This window comes from Solanum stenotomum, chromosome 2 (assembly GCF_019186545.1).
Source record: "Solanum stenotomum isolate F172 chromosome 2, ASM1918654v1, whole genome shotgun sequence".
NCBI classification, from domain to species: Eukaryota; Viridiplantae; Streptophyta; class Magnoliopsida; order Solanales; family Solanaceae; genus Solanum; species Solanum stenotomum.
This window is the reverse complement of record NC_064283.1, coordinates 45,850,428-45,877,018: the sequence shown is the minus strand read 5'-3', so window position 1 is coordinate 45,877,018 and position 26,591 is coordinate 45,850,428.

Genomic DNA, 26,591 nt, shown 5'->3' with positions numbered 1-26,591 from the left:
ACATAAAAATCATATTTAGTGGGGCGTAGTACATGTGTGGAGAGTGACAATCAATATAGTATTTCCAAGGCCTACCACCCCCTTGGAGAGGCGAAAGAGGTACAAACCCCTCAATGTGGTTACCCACGCCTACCACCCCCGAGCTAGGGACCAAGGTACAAACCTCTCGATATAGTTATACGGGCCTACTACCCCCCGTACTAGGCAACCATGGTACCAACTCCTAGATACGGTTACCCGGGCCTACAACACCCCGAGCTAGGCTTGGTCTACTCAAAACACTTATATAGAAAAAATCATATACATGTGTCTATTTCATCATCATTTCAGTAATTATATAACCATCTGACTCATAGGACGTACATTGGACCTTCCATTTCCTAAGAATTCTATAAATGGGCATTTTATCAAACACATTGTGGGCTACTGTTCATGTAAATAAAATCATGTATTTCAAGAGTACTAAGTCCAACCAATTCCAAAATCCATATAAATCAGCCCACCAACAACATACATATATATAACAACCTTCATAATTTGATCGTGGAAGCATGAAAACCATAAACATCACATAATAATTCCATTTCATGATAATATGCAAAATAGACCATAATAGGGTGTGTAGTAGTAATTCCATACTTCAAGAGTTCATAAATAACCATAAGCACCCATAAACTTGAAGTAGAAATAGAGGATAAATGGTTGACTTAGGGAAAGGAAGGTTTCCACAATCAAACCCACATACCTCAACTTTGGAGAATCCTTGATGAAGATTGGAATGGAGAATTGAAGCTTGAGATTGAGTCTTGAATCCGGAATTAGAGCTTGAGATGTTTGAATTTGGTTGAGGATCTTGGTGGAATTTTGGAGAGGGCTTAGAGAGTGTTTTTGAAGTTAAAAATGACTAAGTATTGGACATATCCCCTTTAGATAAAAAAATGTCTCCAACACTTAGCCTCAAAAAAATAGCTCACTGGAAATTGCAAATCTGCACAGACAAGTTTTACAAAAATGGTCATAACTCCCTCATCCTAACTCTCAATGAGGTGAAACCAAGTGTGTTGGAAAGCTAACTCAAAGAGATTTAATTTAATAGGTTGTGGCCTTTCCAGTTCCTTGTGTTCTAAGAGATATGTCCCTTTAAAGTTGACCCTCCATATCGCATTTTTTGCGATTTTCGAATTTTGATACTGTTGCTATAAAATTCGGGTTAGACCCATTCCCCACTCAATTTGACCCATGAATAAGAATATGAAGTCTGATTTTTGAAATCATGCACAGATTTTGAGATATATGGAAATTACAGTTATAGGTGTTTCCGAAGCACATTTTCGGGCATTTTTGGGGTCGTTTCAATATCTCCCTCTTTGGAACATCCGTCCCCGAATGTTAAAGAAACGTACATGAGAGACACAAGCATGGCCATTTGAGCCCACATAAGGATGCAACAATGCACTTACACCTTATTTCAAAAACCTCAACATAGTTGTAAAACCATAATGAACTTGTCAACTTAAACATGAATGTATGCAATGACATGTGGGATGAACTTAAGACCTGAGATTTTATAAAGGGCTTAGATCAATACGTTAGGCTTGAGTGGAGTGGAAAATATAGGGATATCGCCTTTGCATGTCTGCTTCGGCCTCCCAAGTAGCACTTTTAACTTGTTGATTTCTCCAAAGGACTTTAACGGAAGCCACATCTTTGTTTCTCAACCTCTTCACTTGTCTATCTAAAATCTAGACTGGAACCTCTTCATAGGTCAAATTATCTTCAACAACACCCATAACATCAAGAGGCACAATGGCATTCGGATCCCCCACACACTGCCTCAACATAGATACATAAAATACCGAATGAACCAAATCCATTTCGCTAGGCAATTCCAACTCATAAGCTACATTGCCAATTCTCCTCATCACCTTATAAGGACCCATGTATCGTGGGCTCAACTTGTCCTTCTTACCAAAATGAACCACACCCTTCATGGGTGACACCTTCAAATAGACCCAATCACCAACTCAGAATTCAAGAGCCTTTCTCCTCACATCGGCATAGGACTTCTGGCGACTTTGGGCCATCTTCAACCTTTCTTTATCATCCTAACCTTCTCAAGAGCCTCCATAACTAGATCTGGTCCTAATAAGGCCACCTCACCAACCTCAAACCACCCAATCGGTGATCTACAACGCCTCCCATAGAGAGCCTCAAAAGGAGCCATACCGATGCTAGAATGATAGCTATTGTTATAGGCAAACTCAATCAATGGAAGATGATCATCCCAACTACCCTTAAGCTCCAATACACAAGCCCAAAGCATATCCTCAAGTGTTTGGATAGTCCTTTTGGCTTGTCCATCCGTTTGCGGGTGAAAGGCCGTAGTAAGCTTAACTCTCGTACCTAGACCCCTTTGAAAGGACTTCCAAAAGTGTGAAGTAAATTGAGTACCACGGTCCGATATGATGGATAGAGGAATCCCATGCAACCTTACCAAGTCATGAATATATAACCTTGCATAATCTTCCGCCCCATATGTTGTCTTTACCGGTAGAAAATGAGCCGATTTTGTCATCCTATCAACCACCACCCAAATAGAATCAAAACCTTTTCTAGTCTTGGGTAAACCAACTACAAAATCCATATTAATTTCTTCCCACTTCCAAGTAGGAATCTCTATGTCTTGGGTTAGACCACCCGGCCTTTGATGTTCGGCCTTGACTTGTTGACAACTATGACAACCGGAGACGAATTTGGCAATGTCCTTCTTCATGCCTCCCCACCAATACACATCCCTCAAATCTCTATACATTTTGGTGGAACCGGGGTGAATGGAGTAGGAAGAATTATGAGCCTCCTCAAGAATTTTCTCCCTCAAACCATCAACACAAGGCACACACAACCTACCTTGGTACCTAAGGGCACCATCTCCCCCTTGGGAGAAAACTTCCACCTTGCCCTCTTTCACCAAGGCCTTCAATTCTAACAAGGAAGAGTCAAGATCTTGTTTTGCTATCACCTCATCAACCAAGGAAGACCTAGCACCATCAACAACGACCACACCACCATTACCAACCTCTTCCAACCTAACCCCCAACCTAGCCAACCGATGCACCTCCCTAGCCATTTCCCTATCACCAATATCAACATGAGCTAGGCTACCCATAGACACCCTACTCAAAGCATCCGCCACCACATTAGCTTTACCGGGATGATAATGCACACTCATATCATAATCTTTAAGAAATTCTAGCCACCTTCTTTGTCTCAAGTTGAGATCTTTTTGGGTGAAGACATATTGGAGGCTCTTATGATCGGTGAACACATCAACATGTACCCCATACAAGTAATGACGCCAAATCTTTAAAGCAAACACCACCGCGGCTAATTCAAGATCATGCGTAGGATAGTTCTTTTCATGCACTTTGAGTTGTCTAGAAGCATAGGCTATCACCTTACCATTTTGCATTAGGACACAACCCAAGCCAACTCTAGAAGCATCACAATACACAACAAATCCCTCAAGCCCATCCGGTAGTGACAATATAGGAGCGGACACAAGTTTATCTTTCAAGGTTTGAAAACTCCTTTCGCACTCGTCGGTCCACTCAAACTTAGCCTTCTTTTGTGTCAACTTAGTCATGGGAGAAGCAATAGAAGAAAACCCATTCACAAATCTCCGGTAGTAACCCGCTAAGCCCAAGAAGCTCCTAATATCCGACGGGGTCAATGGCCTAGGCCAATTTCTAATCACATCGGTCTTCTTAGGGTCTACCTTAATACCATCCCCCGACACCACATGACCTAGGAAGGCAACCTCCCTCAACCAAAATTCACACTTTTCATACTTGGCATACAACTTCTCCTCTCTCAATCTTTGCAACACAACCCTCAAGTGACCCATATGTTCTTCCTCGCTATGCGAATAGATTAAAATATCATCAATGAAGACCACAACAAAGGAATCAAGGTAGGGTTTAAAGACCCTATTCATTAATGTCCACGAAGATAGCCGGTGCATTGGTCAACCCAAAGGACATGACCACAAATTCATAGTGCCCATACCTAGTCCGGAACGCTGTCTTGGAAATGTCACACTCCCTCACCTTTAGTTGATGATACCCGAACTAAAGATCAATCTTAGAGAAGTGGCTAGTCCCTTGCAATTGGTCGAACAAGTCATCAATCCTAGGAAGAGGATATTTATTCTTGACGGTGACCCTATTGAGTTGTCGGTAATCAATACACATCCTAAGGGACCCATCTTTCTTCTTCAAAAACAACACCGGTGCACCCCATGGTGATTGGCTAGGCCTAATAAAACCCTTCTCCAACAAGTCCCTCAATTGTTCCTTCAACTCCGCCGGGGCCATACGGTAAGGGGGAATAGAAATGGGTTGAGTATCGGGGAGGAGGTATATGCCAAAATCTATTTCCCTTTCGGGAGGAACACCGGGAAGGTCATTAGGAAACACATCAAGAAATTCATTTACGACCGGAACTGACTATATAAGAAGGGTTTTGGACTCCACATCCCTAACCCTCACAAGGTGATAGAGACACCCCTTAGAGATCAACTTACGGGCTTTAATGCAAGAGATGAACCTACCCTTGACTACCACATTTTGGCTCTCCCACTCAAGAATGGGTTCACTTGGGAATTGGAACTTGACCCCACGGGTTCTACATTCAATGGAAGCATAGTATGCATGCAACCAATCCATCCCAAGAACAACATCAAAATCGACCATGTTCAACTCAATAAGATCATAAGGCAATATTTTATGCAAGATGCAAATAGGAAAATTTCTATAGACCTTCCTAGCAACAATATATGCACCAATAGGAGTAGACACCTTATATGACTCACGCAACCAGTCGGGCTCAACATGAAACTTTTTGGCAACAAAGGGGATGACAAAAGAAAGAGAGGCACCCGAATCAATTAATGCATATACATCAAAGTCAAAGATTTGCAACATACCGATAACGACATCGGGGACTTCATCGACCCCTTGCTTCCCATGCAAAGCATAAAATCGATAATGCCTTGGGGCACCATCTTGTCGGCCCCCTCTCCCCAAAGGAACCGCATTGACACCTTGTGGACGGACCTCCTTACCCTTGTTGCGATTTCGAGGACAATCCATTGCCTTATGCTCCATTTCCCCACAACTGTAGCAAGCACCGGTATTTCTCAAGCACGGGCCACCATGGCCCTTACCACACTTCGGACATACATCAATAGGACCCATACCACCAACATCTTGGGCCCTTGGGACGTCATTGGCAAACCCCCTATGGGGCGCATGAGAAAACAAGGCCATGAAACCGGCCTCCCCTTCGACTTTGGAACTTGCCCTCAAAACGGGCTCTCTTGGCCTCATGACCCCTCCTCTTCCTCAACTTCTCCTCCTCCATTTGTTCGGCATAGACCATCAAGCGGGACAAGTCCATGCCACTAATCAACATTGCGGACCGGCATACTTCATTCACTAGGTCGGACACACCCATCACAAATTTGTTCATTCTAGACCGTGAGTCGGCAACCAAGTGTGGAGCATATCTTGAAAGTTGGTTAAACTTGAGGGCATACTCCCTCACACTCATAGACCCTTGTTTTAAATTCATGAACTCCACCAATTTGGTTTCCCTAAGCTCAAGAGGAAAGAATCGATTAAGGAAAGCCATTTTGAACTCTTGCCAAGACACCACATAGTTTGCCCCCTTTTCTTTCTTCCATTGGTTGTACCATATTTGGGCCACTCCTTTTAGTTGGTAGGCCGCCAACTCCGCCTTATTTTCTGACCTCACACCCATGATAGCTAATATCTTGCGGACTTCATCGATGAACTCTTGAGGGTCTTCATCTAACTTAGACCCATAGAATTCCGAGGGATTCAACCGCACGAAGTCTCTCACCAGAGATGCCGGGGTAGGAACCTGAGGGGCTTGGGCCCCGTGGTTGGCTTGATTATCCATAGCTTGTGCAAATAAAGTAAGGGCATCCCGAAGATCTCCATTAGTCGGTTGTTCCTCTGGTGCGCGGACTCATCTTCCTCTTGTATTAGGCATGATCTAGCATAGCAAAGAACAACCGTTAGGGAAGAACTTAATTCAACTCTACAGCATGACTTAGAACATGGAGAAGGGAAACATTTCCTAAAACGTCTCATAGCCTCCTACTCATAGTTGTGGTGCATAACACAACCATGAATGGGACTCTAATCAACGCGGTGTGTTGAACTCCGAGGATCTATCAACCTAGTGCTATGATACCAAGTTTGTCACAACCCAAGCCTAGGGCCTAGACGTGACCGACGAATGGGGAACCCGAAGGAACCCCAAACAAGCCTCATAGCATATCATTACACATTCTTAGTCGCGGAAGCAAATAAAATGACCATAAGCGATAAGCATAATCAAGGGGAAGTCGGGACTAAGGGAGCAAGAGAAAAAAAATAATAATACATAAATACCATAGATGAGTCAAGTTCAAGCATAATACACAACTTGTCTAACACCACCTCTAAACATGGTTACTTAGCGGGGGCCAAGACAAACTACCGGGCTCACCCTCATAGTCAACACATAACTAAAAAGGAAAAGCCTTATACATAACAAGAGATCATAAGTAACGTCCCCGGAATGGAGGAATCACCAATAACCTCGATAGAAAATCGTATTAACCACGCGGAGAAGGATGGTCAAGAGATGCTCCGGTTCCTACATGATGACATCATGTAGGCATAGAGTATGCATTAGTTCGTTTGAATGTACTAAGTATATGGGATGTAATGCAATGCAACAATAGATGGACATCATACGCAAAATGCCTAATCACACCCGATAGATAGCATATTAATGAGATGATATGTACAATAATGCTTACATAAAAATCATATTTAGTGGGGCGTAGTACATGTGTGGCGAGTGACCATCGATATAGTATTTCCAAGGCCTACCACCCCCTTGGAGAGGCGAAAGAGATACAAACCCCTCAATGTGGTTACACGCCCCCCGAGCTAGGGATCAATGTACAAACCCCTCGATATGGTTATATGGGCCTACTACCCCCCGTACTAGGCAACCAAGGTACCAACCCCTCGATACGGTTACCCGGTCATACAACCCCCGAGCTAGGCTTGGTCGACTCACAACACTTATATAGACAAAATCATATACATGCGTCCATTTCATCATCATTTCAGTAATTATATAACCATCTGACTCATAGGACGTACATTGGACCTTCCATTTCCTAAGAATTCTATAAATGGGCATTTTATCAAACACATGGTGGGCTACTGTTCATGTAAATAAAATCATGTATTTCAAGAGTACTAAGTCCAACCAATTCCAAAATCCATATAAATCAGCCCACCAACAACATACATATATATATCAACCTTCATAATTTGATTGTGGAAGCATGAAAACCATAAACATCATATAATAATTCCATTTCATGATAATATGCAAAATAGACCATAATAGGGTGTGTAGTAGTAATTTCATACTTAAAGAGTTCATAAATAATCATAAGGACCCATAAACTTGAAGTAGAAATAGAGGATAAATTGTTGGACTTGTTGAAAGGAAGGTTTCCACAATCAAACCCACATACCTCAACTTTGGAGAATCCTTGATGAAGATTGGAATGGAGAATTGAAGCTTGAGATTGAGTCTTGAATCCGGAATTAGATCTTGAGTTGTTTGAATTTGGTTGAGGATCTTGGTTGAATTTTGGAGAGGGCTTAGAGAGTGTTTTTGAAGTTAAAAATGACTAAGTATGGGACATATCCCCTTTTTATAAAAAACGTCCCCAACACTTAGCCTCAAAAAAATAGCTCACTGGAAATTGCAAATTTGCACAGATAAGTTTTACCAAAATGGTCATAACTCCCTCATCCTAACTCGGAATGAGGTGAAACCAAGTGCGTTGGAAATCTAACTCAAAGAGCTTTAATTTAATAGGTTGTGGCCCTTCCAGTTCCTTGTGTGCTAAGAGATATATTCCTTTAAAGTTGATCCTCCAAATCGCATTTTTTGCGATTTTCGAATTTTGATACGGTTGCTCTTAAATTCGGGTTAGACCCACTCCCCACTCAATTTGACCCCATGAATAATAATATGAAATCAAATTTCCGAAATCATGCACAGATTTTGTGATATATGGAAATTACAATTATAGGTTTTTCCGAAGCACATTTTCGGGCATTTTTGGGGTCGTTTCAACCAAGCTATTTGGCGAACCACCCTTTCCTTTCTCTATCGCCTTTTTCCATTAGCTCTCACCATTCTTAAGTCATGTAACATTGGACATTCACTTTGGAATCGCGGAACTGCTTGGCGATTCGCCGACTGCCTCTTTCCTATTTGCGACTTGGTTTCTTCAATCTGGGCTGGCACACTAGAACTTTAGGTGGACTGAACAAACACTCAGCGATTCGTCAAGTGCTCTTGGCAATCATCAAGCTCACCCTTCTCTACTTCTTCAACTATTTTGTTCCTTTTTGCATGTTAGCGTCCTTGCTTTGCTCCTCAATCCATACACCTGAAAATCAAGGCTTTAACATCAGTTTATGGCGCAAATTACGCATTTGAGGACACTAAATCTATCTAAACAAAGCCATAAATAAGTCAAATCTCAGATTCATCAACACCCCCGACTTAAACTTTTGTTTGTCCTCAAGTAAAACTCAAGTTTAGCAGTTCAAAAAGGATGTCTCAAATAGTGTTGCATAAGATTCAACATGAATGCACACAACAAGGTTCAACTTCTCATGAATTTATCAATTATGCACTCAAATATTCAAATTGTTACTCGTCGTTACCAAAGATTGTAACTCCTCGGAACCTAGTAGCCTAAGCAAGGGTCAAAGGGAGAGGTTACAAACCTAGAAGTTAGCCTCGGCACCCTCCAAGAAGGTCACACGAGTCGTAAAAGGCACCATGAGTCGTCGTGGTGCCCATAGACCTTAGCTTGTAGCTAACAAGACTGCCTCACCTCCCACGACCACCATGACGCCTCGTGGTGGGAACCACGGGCTTGGTGAGGGGTTTGGAGGCAAGGCAGTGAGTCTCTAGATTCTGCCCCTCCTCATGAGCCACTAGACGGCTCGTGAATGCCACCACGGGCTGTGGGAAAGGGTCTTGATGATGAGTTAGATTTTTAGGGGTTAAGGGGTTGCAAGCTAGGCTACTGGTAAAAGGCCAAGGGCATCTCAACGGTCCATGAAGCCCTACACGGACCGTGAAGTCGTCCGTGAAGGGTTTTCATTAGACTTAGAGTGTACGGTCAACTTCAGATTGTCATCTATCATAGCTCAAAATGAATTAGGTGGGCCATTACCTATCCAAATATAAAGGTCTCTAAATCCTCTTTCCAACGCCACCGAGTATTCCCAATTCCAATCTACACGTAAAACGTTATCCCCAATATAGTGAAGAACTGTTAGCCTGAAAATTCTTCACGACCCGTTTGATGGTGCGTGGTGATGATGACGATTCGTAAAGTCGTCCGTCATGCCATTTGGGCATTTTCCAGCAAGGGAACTTCTTGGATCATTTTCCAATCATTTTAACTCAAAGATATGTCCTTTTGCCCAGGCCTAGGACCCTATGTAAGTAATTTTAACCCCAAAACTCACTCGATTGTGTTATTTATCCCCAAAACACTCTCCTCTCAAATATTTCTCTCTCTAGAAAACTCAAGACTTAAGGAATAAGATAAAGCTTGAAGCTTGGGTCAAGAACAAGACCCCATTGATGCAAGCTTGTGTTAGGGCTTTGAATTAAGGTATATTAGCTTATTCATCTATGGATTCTTCCATCTATAGAGTCCCCTAGATTTCCCCCATTTTGTGAAGAAGAACCCAATCTAAGCTAGGGTTTCTTCCAATGTTGTGGGTTTATTTGGGTATGATTCCAATTGAGTAGACGATACTTGTTTATGATTGTTTTAGTATTGAATCATGATATATTGATTATATTAAATGTTTTACATGCTTAACCCTAGCCTAATTGATGAAATAACTTAATGTGGGTTTATGCCTTGTGAAGTGAAATTGAGGATTCAAAATTAATCTTCTAAAATTGATGACATGTACAGTAATTGTTCAAGAATAGAAGTATGTGAACATGAATTGAAATAGAAGAATGTACATATGATCGATCTTGACTAGTAATGAATGAGGTAGAACCTTTATGGTGAATTATGACTAGAATTGCTTAAACAAGAATCTTATGACTAGTATGTCTAGTGATCTAGACATGTATGATAATGGTAAGAAGTAATGCTTCGAGAGTAGGGCTTGAAATCATGAATGTTGATCACTAGTGCTTTTAGAGTAAGTCTAATATGATGAGATAGCTTGCACAAAATTGGTCTACAAATAGGTAGAGTTGTTGTGGAAGGATTTTACCCACATGACCTACCTTGAACTATGTGAATGCATGTATGTAGAATGTGAAAGATTCTTCTCACATAGAATGATTCTAGATTGAAAGATTAATCACCTAAAATTAATCAAAGCATGGTAGACTAGAATAGGTTGAAGTTGTGACGTATGATCCCTTCTAGTATAGCTTGACTTGGTAGGACAAGACCAAGCTTGATAGCTTGACTTAGGAATTCTCATGATAGCTTAGGATTGAGGAACCATATACTCTCCTAAGGTTAGCTTGAATTAGCATTGGTAGTATGTTTTCATGGTATCTTGAGTTAGAGTAGTCATGGTAGCCTAGGATAGAGGATACATAATCTCCTAATGGTAGCTTGAACTAGCATTTTAGCATGCCTTCATTGTAGCATAACTTGGTTAGGCCAAGACCATTTCATGGTAGCTTGGGATTGAGAAGCCATACTCTCCTAAGGGTAGCTTGGGATTGAGAAATCATACTCTCCTATGGGTAGCTTGAATTTGCATTATGGAATGCTTACATGGTAGCTGGGATGGAATACTTGTACCCTTTCTTGAATAGCTTGGACTTGCATAATAGTATGCCTTACATGGTAGTTAGTTTAGCATAATGTAGTTAAGTTAGAAAGATGACTAGCTTGGTCTAGCCTATTATGGTGCTATTCCTTAGTAGCCTTGAATTGAAAAATAGAAGTCATTCATGTGTTGTCGCTTGCCTTGTATTAAGTACAGAAGTACCTTAAATGACTAATGGCAAATAGAAAGGAGGGAGTTGTCCCTGAACTAGTGAGTATGTATGATAGCCTAAGGTGGTACTTAGAATGAATGGTATTATAGGATGTCATTCATGCATTGCACAAGTATAACTTGAAGCTACTTATGAAGTGTTCTCTTATATGTTGTATGTTTAGCTTGGAGTGTTGCTATAGTTGGCTTCCATGATATGACTGACTAAAGGTGATAGTCCCCTTGTATATATGACATAAGCTAATAATGAGTCCAAAGGACTGGTAAGTATGAATGTGGTTACTTCAAGGTTATGCATAATGTGAATGGTATTATGGGATTCCATTAATGTACTTCACAAGTGTGTTTTGAGGTTACTTAAGAGTATAGTACTCTTATGATATATAGGTCTAAGGTATAGACTATGCCATGAACATGATATATCTCCTATGCTCAAGATGTATGACTTATGTTGACTTATGATTGTGTGATGCCTATGTTGGAGATTCTGATTATGACCATGTTATTATCTATTATGATTATGGATTATGTCTCATGTTGACTAACCCTCATGTTATGCTCTTATAATGTTATGCTAGCTAACATATTTAGTACATTTTGTACAAACTCATACTCTTGCATACATTCTTAACAAATGTAGGGTTTGACGCTATTAAGTTTCGTTTTGGAGGCTAGGTTTCTAAGAATCAAAGGAGTTGAAGACTTGGTGAGTCCTCATAGAATCGAGGATTGATCAGCTTTCCATTTATGTCATTTTCTTTATGTTTTAGACTTTTGTACGGATTGTCTCCCAAAGTTTTATTCAAGTCAAGTTTAGATGGTTTGAAACAAAGTGTAGTAAGACTTCCTCTTGCATTTTATAAAGACTTCGATTATATGGAAAAAGTTTTAAAATTTATGTACTTTTCTATTATGTTATGTTATGATATGCTAAGGGCTTATATGAGACCCCTTCAGGGTCAAGTACGCCATGTTACATCTAGGGTATACCCCTAGGTCGTGACAAATATGGTAATCAGAGCACAAAGTTTAGAATGGTTCTAGGATTGTCTCAAACCACGTCTAGTATAGTCTTGTTCATAAAGGTGAAGCGCGCCACATTTATGAATAGGAGACTATTAGATGATTAGGAAACTTCACTTCTTCATTCTCTAAGTCGTGCCAAATAGTTTAACTCTATAAGATCTCTCGCCTACTCTTTATCCGATGGTTTTTAGGATGTGACCACTTGAAGGGCTCATGCTACAAGGATCGAGGGAGAAAAGTTTAGTAGTGATGCCAATTATGGCTATGTGGTAGAACCCAACTTATTCATGATGAGTTTTAGGGTGTGTTGGAGGATTTGATGAATAGTGTTTAAGTGATGCCTAGAGATGTTGAGTGAGTAGACTCCTTTAAAAGAGGATAAAAGTGTAATTCTCCATGGTATAGAATCATTTTATGTAAAGGATTAATGACAACTTGGGCCAACCTTAGAAGTTGAAAGAAATGAGGCATAGAAGAGTCCATATAGGCTTACTCGCAAGGGGGAGATGATGTGCTTAGATAGCAAGGTTGTTGAGTGTTCATGATGTTCATGATTTAGGTTGGCTTGATAATTCTCACCTTGAGAGGTGTAGTATGTTTTGGGAAGTTTACTCTCGGTTTTGTAGGTTCATATGAGATCTTGAGTAATGTTGGTGAGGTTGCTTGTGAGCTAGAGTTACTTAATGAGAACTTCTGTAATTTAGAAGAACCGGTTGGGATCTTAGACCGGCAAGTTAAGAAATAGAAGAACGAGGAAGTTGTTTCCATGAAAATGTTGAGGAGTTATCTTTTAGTAAGGGTTTTACTTGAGGGTGCTACTTGGGAGGCCTAGGGCCAATGAGATGTCCCGATATCCTCATTCTTTTTCCTTGTATTCCTTCTTTAGCATTAGGATCTTGAGATGATAAGTTCCTCTTGATTTGATTTTTATGTGAAGTCGTGTGTGGATTGTGTTTCCATGATTTCCTTATATGGTGCATGTTCATGAAAGCTTGTGATTTCAAAGAAAATGAGTTTGCGTTGTTTTTTTTCTCATATTGTTCTGCATTAAGTATGAGTTGCATATATGCTTCATGAGATAAATTGTTAAACATGCTTTAGTTATACTTTTGAGAATAAATTGCATATTGAATCCATGAGATTGTGTTGAGCATGTTTTTGCTCGGAGATGGTAGTTCCTCCTTGGACATGAATAGTTATGAGATTTCATGCATAATGGGTTGTTAGATATAGTTCCTACCTTCCTTGTGATGCATAGAGTTTATGTAGCATGGAGTGATGTTTCCTCTTTCGTTTTGTGCATTGTTATGATGTTGTATGCATGATGGGCTCTTAGTCTAGAGTCGTCTCGTTAGGAGGTGACTAGATCGTCATTTGAGGACGAATGTCCCCCTTGGGGAGATACTGTAACACCTCAGAACCTAGTAGCCTAAGCAAGGGTCCAAGGGAGAGGTTGCAAACCTAGGAGTTAGCCTTGGCACCCTCCAAGAAGGTCACACGAGTCGTGGTAGTGCCCCTAGACCTTTGGCAGTAGCTAACAAGGCAGCCTCACCTCCAACGACCACAATAAGGTCTCGTGGTGGGGACCGCGGGCCATGGTGAGAGGCGTGGAGGCTAGGCAGTGAGTCCCTAGAATCTGCCCAAAAGGAGACCCTCCCTACGAGCCACTATAAGGCTCGTGATGGCCACATGGGCCGTGGGGAAGAGTCGTGGTGATGAGTTAAATTTTTAGAGGTTATGGGGAGGCAAGCAAGGCTACTGGTCAAGGGCCAAGGGCATCTCAATGGTCGGTGAAGCCCTACACGGACCATGAAGTCGTCCGTGAAGGGTTTTCAATAGACTAAGAGTGTAGGGTCAACTTCAAATGGTCATATCTCAGAGCTCAAAAAGAATTAGATGGACCATTAACTATCCAATCAAAGTTCTCTGAGTCCTCTTTCCAACACCACCGAGTTTAGCCAATTCCGATCTCAGGTTAAAACGTTATGCCCGAAATAGTGAAGCACTGTCAAGATGAAAATTCTTCACGACCCGTTTCACGAGCCATGGTGATGATGGCGATCCGTGAAGTCGTCCGTCATGCCATTTCGGCATTTTCTAGCAAGCGAACTTCTTGGGTCTTTTCCCAATTGTTTTAACTAAGGGTAGTTTGAACTAGAATTTTGTAATTCCTTCATGGTAGCATGGCTTGGTTAGGCCAAGACCATTCATGGTAGCTTGGGATTGAGAAATCACACTCTCTTAAGGGTAGCTTGGGATTGAGAAATCATACTCTCCTAGGGGTAGCTTGCATTAGCATCATAGAATGCTTGCATGGTATCTAGGATGAAATACTTGTACCCTTCCTTTAATTGCTTGGACGTGCATGATACTATGCCTTCCATGGTAGTTAGTTTAGCATAATGTAGTTATGTTAGCAAGATGACTAGCTTGGTCTAGTCTATTAGGGTGCTATTCCTTGGTAACCTTGAATTGAAAAATAGAATTCATTCATGTGTTGTGACTTGCCTTGCACTAAGTAGAGAAGCACCTTAAATGACTAATGGCAACTAGAAAGGAGGGACTTTTCCCCCAACTAGTGAGTATGTATGATAGCCTAAGGTGGTATTTAGTATGAATGATATTTTAAACTAGAATTTTGTAATGCCTTCATGGTAGCATGGCTTGGTTAGGCCAAGACCATTGGTAGCTTGGGATTGAGAAATCACACTCTCCTAAGGGTATCTTGGGATTGAGAAACCATACTCTCCTAGGGGTAGCTTGCATTAGCATCATCGAATGCTTACATGGTATCTAGGATGAATGACTTGTACCCTTCCTTTAATTGCTTAGACGTGCATGATAGTATGCCTTCCATGGTAGTTAGTTTAGCATAATGTAGTTATGTTAGCAAGATGACTAGCTTGGTCTAGCCTATTAGGGTGCTATTCCTTGGTAGCCTTGAATTGAAAAATAGAATTCATTCATGTGTTGTGACTTGCCTTGTACTAAGCAGAGAAGTACCTTAAATGACTAATGGCAAATAGAAAGGAGGGACTTTTCCCCCAACTAGTTAGTATTTATGATATCCTAAGGTGGTATTTCGTATGAATGGTATTATGGGATGTCATTCATGCGTTATACAAGTATGACTTGAAGCTACTTATGAACTGTTCTCTTATATGTTGTATGTTTAGCTTGGAGTGTTGATATAATTTCCTTCCATGATATGATTAACTAAAGGTGATAGTCCCCTTGTCTATATGAAGTAAGCTAAGAATGCGGACAAAGGAATGGTAAGTATGAATGTGCTGACTTCAAGGTTATGCTTAATGTGAATGGTGTTATGGGATGCCATTCATGCATTGCACAAGTGTGTTTTGAGGTTACGTAGGTGTATAGTACTCTTATAATATGAAGGTCTAAGGTATAGACTATGCCATGAACATTATGCATCTCCTATGCATAACATGTATGACTTATGTTGACTTATGACTATATGTTGCCTATGTTGGAGATTATTATTATGACCATGTTATTGTGTATTATGATTATCGATTATGTCTCATATTGACAAACCCTCATGTTATGCTCTTATGATGTTATGATAGCTAACATATTTGGTACATTTTGTACTAACGCATACTCTTACCTACATTCTTATCAAATGTAGGGTTTGGTGATATTGAGTTCCATTTTGGAGTCTAGGTTTCTAAGAAGCAAAGGAATTGAAGACTTGGTGAATCCTCGTAGCATCGAGGATTAATCACCTTTCCCTTTATGTCATTTTCTTTATGTTTTAGACTTTTGTATGGGTGTGTCCCAAAGTTTTATTCAAGCCAACTTTAAATGGTGTGAGACAAAGTGTAGTAAGACTTCCACTTGCGTTATATAAAGAATTCGATTGTATAGAAAAAGTTTTAAAATTTCTGTAGTTTTCTATTTTCTTATGTTATGATATACTAAGGGCTTGTATGAGACTCCTTCAGAGTAAAGTACGCCATGTTACATCTAGGGTGTACCCCTGGATCATGACAAATATGCCTAAGTTCACAATACTTGCTTCAAATGCAAATTCGAACTCAACAAAGGTACTCAAATGCCCTCACAACAAAGATGATTCCCTATTCGCACAAAGTTCTTCAACAATTTAGAGTCTGGAATCACATACGACTCTCACACTCACAAAGATGAACACATGCATGACTTCACCCATAGGTTTGCCCTAATATTCCATTCAACATTTGTTTCAGCTCACTCAAGATCCCAAATGTCTTTTCAAGTATTGTAACGGGGCGGAGTGTAAGGTTATGGTCATTTAGGCTTACTGATTTCTACCTTCATGAAGTAATAGTTTGATCACGTTCCTCTCTTTTCTTTAACATTTCAAACATGCTCACAATCCACCCCATTATTCAACTTCATATGAACTACCAGATACCCCATTTCTTTTGCAAATTCCATTACTTTATTTCGCAACTCTTTTTTTTCTTTTTTTTTTTCATTTGTTTTTATCTTTTTTTTTGCATGGAGGGGTTTGATCTTTCTCAAAATCATCATACAAGGGGATTTTTCACACATCTTGATTTTCCTACTCTTTTCACCACACCCCCAACTTAGGCTTTTGGCCTAAGTTGACTATTCAATCAATCATACTTTCATGAAGGTTATAGGTGAAACGTTAAACAGAGGTCATAATTGCTCAAGTTTCATCTAAGAAAAGGGCAAGGCTCAAGAAGTGTCAAGCAAGGTTCACACATCTCACAAGGTTGGCCACAAAAGATGTATATTGTAAAATTGTTTCACTCTTCAAAATTGTTGCCTAAGATCATTTCAAATGCTTACATCACTCAATCAAGCGGACCAACGAGGGAAATTCTAGGTGTTATCACACACAATGTTCAAACTAATCTCATCACACAAGACATTGGCACCAATATCAAACAAGACTGCACACTTTCTAGCTAGTGTGCAATGTACATCACAAGAGACTAACCAGCTATTCACAACGAGATGCTAAAATTTCACACATTGTCTATGCAACTTCGTTAGCCTCATCGTATCTTCACATTCATTTCGTTCAATTAACAACACTATTCAAGTCATCGGTATTGATCACAACCGACACTCAAATTCGGATAAGAACAACAACAATCACACACAAAATATGCAGCAAAAATTTTAAAATTAGGTTCAAAACCATTTTCATTCAAAACAAAGGGCCGCAAGCTAAAACATCTACAAGATCAAATCAAAACATATATATATATATATAGATCAACAAAACACCAATATTCACAAACATAAAAAAATCACAAGAGGTAGGTATGAAAATCGCTCACCCCACCCACAAAAAGAAGCAGTTGTCCTCAAATGCAACTAAACCAAAAATAATCAGTAAAAACAACAGAGACAAAGGTAAAAATATCATCATGTCAAGCTAAGCCTGGGGTGAAGTCTACATCTCATTCGCTCCATCTATTAGGGCATTAGTGCCTGGGGTCACACTCTAAGGTTGGGCGTCAGTGCTAGGTGTCTCATCCACCTTAGCTCCACCGGAGCCTCCCATAAAGGTATCTCTCAAAGAGGTCTGAATAAAGGATTGTACCATCACCTCCTCCAAATTAGTCAATCCCACATAAATGGTATCCTCTTGAACATCGAGCTGCTCCTCATCAGTCTTGGCCTTTGACTCAGCAGAAGTAACATCAGCCCTAACATGATCTTCGATGGTAGCCGAAGAAACCTCAGCACATGTTGGAACATCAGCACTCAAGACATCTGGGACTGTTACCGACTCAAATAGTGAAGTGAAGTCTGTGGACTTTAGGTGGTCCACATCTTTCCTCAGCTCATACACATCACCTTTCAAAGTCGCCACCTTAGTAGTAACACCCTACCCTCTCTCACAAACTTCAAATCTCGCTGAGAGGACATCAATGGAAGCCCTAAGAGGAGTCAACACAATAGTAATAGCTCGCTCAATCATCCAAGGCCACCTCGGCCTCTAATCAGGAAGCCCATATATTGGTGGAATTTGCTAGGTGCCCCATCTTGAGAAGCACAGCCTAGATAATCTGAGTCTTGGAGGTAGTGGTACCACCAGCAGCTCTAGGGGGCGAGGGAGCAACAGAAGAACTTGGTGTATGATAAGGATTAGTACTAGAAGTACATGAAGGACCGGAGGTCGAAGTAGGCAAGGCTGCCTCTGTAGTTAATGAATAGATCAACCTCCGAGGCCGTATCCACCGGAGCTACTGTCTTCCTATCACCCTCGTCCCATGTTTACTTGGCCTATATACGTCGGATGTCGATGGAAGATGTGGCTGTAACCTCAACATCCCTTTTATCATGAAGAGGAACTCCAGCCTGGCGACGAAAATCTGTAATGAGTGGAAATGGAAGTGACATATGGTGTTGTTTGGCCCTCATGGCCACCTCTTGCTCAATAATCAATCCCAAATTCAGTCGCTTCATGGATATGATAGATTTGAGACCGGCCGCCTTTTGGTGTTGGAGAATAGACTCATTTTGTGATGGCATGATTGATTTGTTGATGAATCAAAACCAGTACCGAGCTTCTATGTTCAAATCCTTCTTCTCGATAGGAGATCCGGCCTCAATCCACCTCCGGGTGATGTCAGAAATAAGAGGGGGGGTAGCTAACCCTTTAGGTCATCCAGAGTATGTGTAGTCATGCTCTGGTACTCATGTGAAAGTCTGAAGCCCTCTCAAATACAACATTTATATCACTGCTACTGCACCTGACCTTCATCCCTTAGACCATCACAAACTCTACAGGTCGGAAGGCAGTAGCCTTCTTCATTCCCTGAGGTACTGGGTCACCAAAAGCTGAGTAGAATTCTCGGATTGAGGAAGGAATGTATGGTCCACGGGACCTGGTGAAGATTTCAAAACGGTAGAACCGGAGAGTGTCCCACACAATTGGGCATCTATCCACTCTACCATCTGTGGTTAATCGCTTTTCTTCTGAAATGGTCCTCCATCCCTCGGCCTTTAATCGATTGAGTAACTCAAGAGGAGCACCCTAAAATGGTGGTGCTGGAACCACCGTATGTACTGGAGCTGGCACTAAATTTGAAGTAGGAGGGGTCGACTCCAGAATCCTCGATAAATCATGATGAGCTTTGTGATATACAATGAGTTTACGGTATTTTTAATACATTTCACTTAAGAGTTGCGTGTGTCTAGGGCTTGTTTGTATTAGAACTAAGGTTCATTGTGCTATATTTGCTGGAAATATACTTTGACGATGTCGAGAGAGACAACAGCTAAAATTCTGCAAAAGGAACCATCTACAGAGGTGTAGATGGAGGATCAGGGAAGTCTTGACCAAGTGTGGAACTACGGAAGCCATTGACGGAGTGTAGGTCAACCCACGGTAGGTCCTTCACAGCCATTATTTGTATCAGAAAGTTTGAGTTCTAGTACCTGATGAAAAGTTCTAAGTGTGGAGCCACGAGAAGGGACCCATAAACCGTAGGTCGACCTACGGTCCATTCTGTAGGTCCGTCGTTTGCATCAAAAAGTTAAAGGTTCCAACCTCTATGGAAAAGTTCAAAGTCCTGCGCTACGGAATGGACCTACGGACCTTAGGTCGATCCACAGTCCGTAGGTCAGTCTCGTCTATTAAAGCCACGTCCAGCAGTTTATTTCCTTATTTCGTTTCCTTTTTGTTTGGGACTATATTTTCTATAAATAGGGTATGTAAACTTCATTTTTAGGGGTTAGCTACTATTGTTTAACTTTAGTTCTTGGGAATTAACTTGCAAACACTAGCAATTTGATTTCCTATTTTCGATTTATAATGATTTTGGCTTTGATTTTCAATTGAAGATTCCGGGTTTAGTCTATTCATTATGTAAGTTCATGAATTCTTCTTCGAATAATATGAATTGTGTTCTTGCTAGTATGGTTAACCAAATCCACAACTCGGGTTGTGGGAACCATGAGCGATTAACAAAGTATGAATAGTAACTAAGTAATTGTTGAATAGTGTTGTTGCATGCAACGATAATTTTTTCGTTTAGAAGTCTTTTTAACGGTTGCCAATGTTAATGTCACGACCTGAGAGCACCCCCCCTAGTCGTAACGCAGCGTACTCGACCCTAAAGGGGTCTTATTAAGCCTTATAGAATTCATTCATCGCTTAGGTAATAGAAATTGTAAGGAATTAAAACATTTTATTCAAAACCATACAATCTATTAAAAGTCTCAATTATAAAGCAGCGGAAATACTAAGTCTCACATAGACATCTTAGACAAACTTTAACAAGATAAGGTCACAGCCCTTTACATTCGAAAACGTAGAAAAAAGTCTTAAAACATAAAGAAACTAGAAACTTGAAGTCCATGTCCTCAACATATGAGGACATACCAAAGATAGGTCTTGAGAGAACTCTAATCCAAAGATTCACTAGAGAATGCTATCACTTGCCGGAACCTACACTTTGTAGAAAATAAAAGAAATATGGATTAGCACACAAAAATGTACTAAGTATGATGACCATGCAAAAACATGCTAAAAGGGACATTTTTATGAAAGTCATGCTTGTATGCCATTTTAGTAAAACTTCATGAACATTAATCACAAGAGGCATAATATGAGTCACAACCGACATAAAGAGTCACATACTTCTCATTTAGTCAAAAGCATATGTAACCCTTTCCCTTCACCTTGAACCTTCACCTCAAGTAACCCTCAAGCTATACCTTGTGCAGTGTATGGCTAGAGTCCCATACCACCACCCACACTATGGTACCACCTTAAGAGCACCAATGGTGAATCCACATTTATCATGCTCCATATTACAAGTAATCATGCTCAACTAGAACCAATATTCAACATATAAGCACAATCATCAAGTAAGTCATTTCACCATTCTAGGACCTCTTATCTAAAGTTACCCTAAGACACAGCTAAGTAAGATATGAAGTCGCCGCCCATACAACCTCTTCATACACACTTAGGCATTCCTCAAGGCTACAATAGACAAGAACCTTTACATTCCAACACAATATGCTAATTAATTCATTTCATTTAGATAATAGGCCAACATTATTCATTAAATTCCTTTAGGACACATTCATGCATTTAGAGGACTTTCGTTCATTAGCCATTAAGGCTTAGAGAACTCACTATAGTACCTTCAAAGCCTACTCGTACAATGTATATATAGCATCCCATACTACTACCTACACTTTGTAGTACCTATCAAGTAACTAGAGTGCACATATCACATGATGGGAATAAGCGTTTAACCGACATAGACCACGTAAGCTAGACATGGAATCTGATGTCTTCCCCATATCGAAAAGAGGTGGTTTCCTTGCCGTAGGAAGACCGATAGTATTATCTTGGATGCACATTGGATCCACTGGCCAATATCCTATACGGGCACATAGTTAGGGGATATAAAGATGTTCATTGGAAACCTAGCCTAACATCGGGAGAGTTTCCATCTAACCATATCCACTCGGTGCTTTGCCTACATTCCCATAGAGTATTTATTCACAATACAATAGTGCACTAGGAAGAATGTCATTGGCATTCAACCCAAGTTACAACACTACACAAAGAAGGAATGCTATAAGCCAATCGATTCATGGTACATTCAAGGATAGCTCTAGGGTCTACATGAAAGGAATGCGACTAGCCTATCGATTCATGATCCCTTATTACATTCTTATACTCATGAAAGGAATGCTACTAGCCTATCGATTCTACAGTCTTCATTACATTAGATAATTTTTTAAAAGAATCCCTAAAGACTATCGATTCAAAATGATTGAGACATTAAGTCAATATACATTCACTATTCAAGAAGAGGATGTCGAAGCCCACCAAGTCAAGGTACTTCATTCAACAAAGCTTTTCATTCATCAAGAAGAGGCACCAAAGCCTACCAAGACAAGAGATTCACCTTCAACAATATAGGACACTTCACATTCCAGAATCTTCATTCATTAGTGTTAGGAGAGAGAGAGTATACTATCAATCACAACATGTTTACAATCTATACAAGATCATCATTACATCCTTAAATTCACATGCCCATAATCAACAAGTAAACTCCTTCACCATAAGTGGATCACACATCAATAGATCACAATTCTATATCAATATAACTCTATCTCAACCCATAGATACAAGACATAAGATAATTGACAAGATTCCATATCCAATTCATATCAACATAAACAGTTCAACAAGATCTCATTCGAATTCACCTTTCAAAGCCATGATCCTCACATCACCAACAAGGCATAATAAATGAAATGAAATCATTAATTAACTTCAAACAAACACATACTATTCATTATACTTCTATAATAACCAAATTTCCAATTAAATTCCATAAATAAGAGATTTGGGGAAAACATGGGTTCTTGAAGGAATTCAATATAAAATCGTCTTTAAATCCTTAATCAAACCACAATTAATTATTTGAATAGCTTTGCAAACGTTTTACCAATGAACCCACACTTAGATTAGAAATAAGGATTTTTTATAATTGAAAGACTTTGAAATATCTTTTGATTTGACTCCTTGAACGAAAGATTAATCAAGGATCAAGGGTCGCCATACCTTATACTTGAAGGAACCCACGAAATTGAAGGAGAATCTCCTTGAAATCCCAATCCTAGCTTGACTTGACTTTGAGCTCCAATGTAGTTTCTAGAGAGAACCATTTAGGGATGAAGAGATTTGATTTGGGTTCTTGAAGTAATAGGTCTAATTATATTTTTTAAACACTTAAAATACCTAAAAACACCTAAAATAACCGTCCATGTATTAATTATGACTTTGGGTGAATTAGTAAATTCACCCCTAGGTTGGTGGTGCACTTGACAGCTAAACAAGTGCAATCTACGGCTCCCCATCCACGGACCGTGGATGGGTTGACTCCTCGTGCTGTGCAACCATAGATTGGGGCTGGGGCTCAACATTGAGGGCCAAGCCTCCCTAGACTAATTCCCCACCCACAGCCATGACCTACGGGGCGTGGACTGGTCTAAGGGACGTAGATGGGAGTCGTAGGTCATGTTGTTTTGACAGCTTTTTGGGCAATATTGGGGTCCTCCTCAAGGGCCCCTTGGGGAGTCCGTGGGCAATCGTACCCGGACTTTTAACCCCTAAACATGTCATTCTAATTATGAGAACCATTTTTACAAGATTTAACCCCCATACAACACAGCAAAACTCCCCTACAAGACTCTACAACACTGCTCAACTCACTAGTTCCAAGGCGTTATAGTCGTGTCTTGACGTTTAACCCCTAAGTTGATCAACCATGACTTGGGACAACATGAAACACTATCTAAACTCAATAAGAATACAAATGAACACATGTTAGGGTCTAGTTTCACTAGTTCATTTTTAGGGTCGCTACATTATCCCCCACTTAGGAACATCTGTCCTTGATTGACACTTTAAACACATTAAGGGGTAACAACTCAAGAGCAGCCCAGAATCATGCATGCAACATCAATATAAATGCACACAACTGGGAGGAAACATCAACTCCACATCTATAATCTCAAAACACAACAAGAAGGTAGGAACTACATCTACAACTCATTATGCATCACAACTTCATATTTCTCAATTCATTGGAGGAACTTCCCTCTCCAAATCTCAACAAGCTCATTACAACATCATTAAGCAAAATAAGCAATTTTCTCATGAAAACACATTTAGGAATGCTCAACAAGTCAACTCATGAAATATTTAAGCAACTCCTCATAGATGCATATAAACATGAGGAACACAATTATGAAAACTCATTCTTTTCTCAACTAACAAAAAATCAATTAGAACATGCATAACATAAGGAGAACATGGAAACACCATGTCACACAAGACTTCATGACATGTAACAAGCTACTAGAAACTCTTGGTCACAAGCTTGAATAAGAATAAAAGGAAAGAGATAAGGATATCAATACTCTCAACAACCTTACTAAGAACCCAACTAATGCTAACATGAAAAACAACAAGGAATTACCACTTACCGGTACCTTCATCTAGATTAGCTCCTTTTCTTCATTGGCTTGAAGTGCATAGAAACGGCCATTCTTTGGAGCATTAGGGTCCTGGCCAACATAAGGAGCTTGTTTGGCCTCCTTTCCCCTAGCCGAAATAGTAGGACAATTTCACACTTGATGATCACATTTGCCACACCCATAGCACCCACTAGTACCGGCTAGGCACTTTCCATGACGCCTCTTCCCACAAGTTGTGAAAAAGAGGTTTAGAAAATTGAGACCCATGATACGCTCAAATTACACCTCCTTTCAGAAGCATAAGCGATCGTTATCAAGTAAAGAACCCAACTTGTAGGTTGGGATCGATCCCACGAGGAAAATGGTTTAGACTTTACTTTTAACCGACAACTATATTCGATTAGTCAAATTATTTCCAGAAACAGGTAATAAAAAGGGGGGTTTGTGCTTGTGTAAAACAAATAGTAATAAGTAATATTGTAATCAATAATTAAACTCAACTTTGGTTGTTATCAAGATAAGAGAAATAACTAGGGTATACGTGTTCCCCATAATCTCATAACGCAGTAATCCTAGTAATAGCAATCCTCTTCTAGTGTTTTACATGCAAAGTGATAAGTTAGGTATCTCTAAATCTTTGGTCCGGCATCTAGAGAATTTCACCCCGCACCTTGGTCCGGCTACGTGTGTATAAGTTACTAACCCTTACCTTTACCTCATATTAGACATCATAATCGATGTTTGGCTTAGTTATTACTTCGCACCAATCGACACTAGCCTATTAGATAGTATCACACTAAATCTATGTTGATAATTCTTTTCTTGTTAATTACCTCCTTGGTCCGGCAAGTAGTAACAAGGCGAGTTCTAACGTTGGCCACCGTTAAAAAGACTTCTAAACGAAAGAATTATCAATGCATGCAAAATACTAGTCAAGAATTGCTTATTTACTATTCATACTTTGTTAATTGATCATGGTTCCCACAACCCTAGTTGTGGATTTAGTTACTCATATTAGCAAGAACACAATTCATAATTGTAGATGGAGAAACCATGAACTTACGTAAAGAGAATAATAAACCCAGAGAATTTACTTGAATTGCAAAGCCAAAATCTTCAAAACGAACTTGGGAAATCAATAATTGCTAGGGTTGCAAATTAATCTCCAAAGTTACACAACAAAAATAGAATAATAGTGTCTAACCCCCAAAAACGAGGTTTACATGTCCTATTTATAGAAAACAAATCCTAAATAAAAAAAGGAAACAAATTAAGGAAAGTTTTGTTCAGGTACGCGTCCTCGATCCACGAGACTAACTTACGGACCGTCGATTGATCTACGGTCCGTAAGTCCCTTCCGTCACTCGGGACTTAGAAAATATTTTGGCATCCAAAAATCAGCTTCTCTGAAGCAAACGACGGACCAGCAGCACGGACCGTAGATCGACCTACGGTCCGTCAATCCCTTCCGTAGCTCCATACTTAGCATCTTCAAAAATTAGGTACTGGAACCCTCGCAGTCTCACTCTACGGATCAACAGTACTGTCCGTAGATCCATCTACGAACCGTCAATGGGCACCGTGGTTCCACACTTGGTCAGATTTCCCTGATTTGTCCTCAACACATTCCTGCTGATCTACGGTCATCACCTACGGACCGTGAATGGACCTACGGTCCGTAGATGACCCCCGTGGATGCCCTTTTCTGCATTTCCTTCAGCTGTCTCTAAACTTCCGCGCCTGAACACCTTTCCTGCAAAACATGATAAAATACATAAAAACCAATATAAAAAGGTACTAGACACACTCAACTTGTAAGTGAAATGTATTATAAATACCGTAAACTCACGGTATATCAACCTAGCACCTTTTCCCTCACCAGACCTAGGAGCCCTTCAAGAATCTTGCTTAGGAATTCTCTTCTTGAACCTAGGTTGGCCTTGCTCATCGGATCTACCCCACTTCAAATCCCTATTCATCCTCTTACACTTGGACTCCTCAATGGATCGGGCTTACACCATGAATCTAGAAATGTTCATGTCATCATGAAGCATCACCGTATGGTACTCCTCCTTTACTAGGTCGGATACACCGGTAACAAACCTACTCATATCATCCCTAGGGTTAGACACCAAGGATGGAGCATACTTAAACAATAGGGTAAATTTCAAAGAATACTCCTCCACATTCATGTTGCCTTGTCTAAGGTTTATAAAATCCTCAACCTTACAGTCCCTCTTCTCACGGGGAAAGTACCTACCAAGGAAATCTCCCTGAAACTCCTCCCATTCTATAAGACCCACTTGGGCCACATCCTTCAATTGATAGGACACCAACTCCTCTTTCTCCCTAGAAGATACCCCCATAGCATTACTATTTTATAAACCT